General features: G+C 32.4%; 1 protein-coding gene across 1 annotated transcript in view; it reads right to left on the bottom strand.

The window, feature by feature from the left end:
• Positions 1 to 2,183, bottom strand: part of LOC112211915 (uncharacterized) — a gene marked incomplete at its 5' end in the record, with an annotated part of 215,970 nt that overhangs the window by 101,766 nt on the left and 112,021 nt on the right.

Genomic DNA, 2,183 nt, shown 5'->3' with positions numbered 1-2,183 from the left:
AAAACGAGGAGAATATAGAAGACTGCTCAACACTGAATTAAGGGACCGACAACCCGGTAAATATAATTCAAGTTAATTATGAGAGATAGTTGACCGTGTATGACGTACGAGGAGAAGATGGTTGGGGGTGCGGTCAAAGAGAAACATAAATAAGTTGGTGTAACCTATTTAATTGTGCCAACGTTTCGGCTAGAGTTTCTAACCTTCTTCAGGGCTAAGAACAGAACAAGATAACAACCACAGTAAGTATAGAAAATATTATTATTATTATTCTGTTTATACTTTCTTTTTTATATTCTATACTTACTAAGGTTGTTATCTTGTTCTGTTCTTAGCCCTGAAGAAAGCTACAAACGCTAGCCGAAACTTTGGAACAATTAAATAGGTTACACCAACTTATTTACAAGTTATAGCATTGCGGATAAGGTTGTAGGGCTTAGTAACTAAAATTTTAATAAAAACTGACCCGACGGGTAAACGTTCTAGGGGTAAACCGAAACTTAGATGGGAGGATTGCGTTAAAACTGATTTAGTAAAATTAGGTTTGGAGGGGTATCACTGGAAGGATCTATATAGAGAACGATTGGTGGTATCAGTATTGAACCTTAGGGCTTGTTAGACTTCCATTATTATAATACACTTACAAAAAAAAAAATACAAATATTTCTTTGTAGGAAGATAGTCCGGGTGGTGGTGAATAAAGGTATCAAAATAGTAAAAGAAAACCATTTATTGTTAACTAACGTTTCGCCTCACTTTGTAGGGCTTCGTCAGGGCTAAATAAGAAAACTAGATACAAACAGTTCAGATTTTTACAAGATACCAAAATTATATAAAAAATCTTACCCTTCACAATTTTGTTTCTCGTGTTAGGTTACTTGCTCGTAGTTTGTGTTTTGATTGTGTTAGTATTGTTTAGGGTGTTTTTATAACTAATATTGGAATGGATGATAATAATAATATAATGACAGTTGTCAATTAGCTCATCTTGATTCTCTTCCTTACAAATCAGAAGATCAACAAGGCACTCAATAGCCAAACTTTCACTTTTCACTTAATTTAGGCGTGTTGTAATAAATTACTTTATTCAAAACTTAGAAGTAAACAATAACAAGAAGTTTTGGAAGGAAAGGTTATAAAACAAGTTGCTCAGAAAATCCGCTAGGAGCTCTCATGCATTTAACATTTAACATGACTTTAAATAGGGCTGCTCACTATCATATATATATATTTTTTTTATGTCATTTAATAGATAACTACAGGAAAACATGGGTTTCTTAAAAAATTGAGGTGGAATAAGTTCATTCTCCGTAATCGTTGATAACCTCTCATGTCCTCTTAAAGGGAATTGCCGAGACAACCCAGTGATTTGATAGACTTAAATTGTCCCCTCAGAAGGATATATATTTACATTCATGTGTCTGTGTGTGTGTGTGTGTGTGTGTGTAATAACAGACATCCCGGAAACTTCAATATCATGTTCCTGGGATTATGAAACGGATATATTCGAATCCAGCCTGGGGGTTGACTTTTATTTTTGTGGCGGTCACATGAAATTAAAACCGTACCCCTCTCCAGGGATAGAATAGGGTGACATTGGAAAAAATGGTAGTGAGTAATTATTTCAATAAAAAAGAACCGTAAATTCTACAATAAATAAAATAAGAAATAATGGATAATCGGTGATGAAATTTATATAATTTAATACAAGTACAGGACGTATACATTTAGCGATGTTGTTTTGTTTTTTTAACTCAAACGAATATACATACTCGTTACATGGAGAAAATTTCAAATGAAAATAAAATAATGGAAGATTATTGATTGATCGTGTGTATAGATGAATGGAATATGGTCCGGGTGTGGTAAAAAAAAAACTCAAATAGTAGATAATTAAACTATTTTATTGAGCCAACGTTTCGCCCCACGTTGCATGGCTTCGTCAGGGCTAAAAAAGATACAAACACTATAGTTACAAGAAGGAAAAAAAGAAAAAAACATAAGTGTAAAATAACAGGGGTCTAAAATGAAAAGTAAGATATAATAAGAAAAATTAAAGGTTGTAAATAGTAAATGAAAAGGGTAATAGTAACAGATAGATGAGAGATGAAATATTAAAAAAAGTACAAATAAAGAGATGAAAAAAGAAAAAAAAATACAAATCAAATGATGAGACAGAATGC

The sequence above is a fragment of the Halyomorpha halys genome, unplaced genomic scaffold (genome assembly GCF_000696795.3).
Source record: "Halyomorpha halys isolate HHAL.00 unplaced genomic scaffold, Hhal_1.1 Scaffold44.1, whole genome shotgun sequence".
Lineage (NCBI taxonomy): Eukaryota > Metazoa > Arthropoda > Insecta > Hemiptera > Pentatomidae > Halyomorpha > Halyomorpha halys.
Note: the sequence above shows the minus strand (reverse complement) of the source record. Positions and strands in the feature narration are given on the sequence as shown.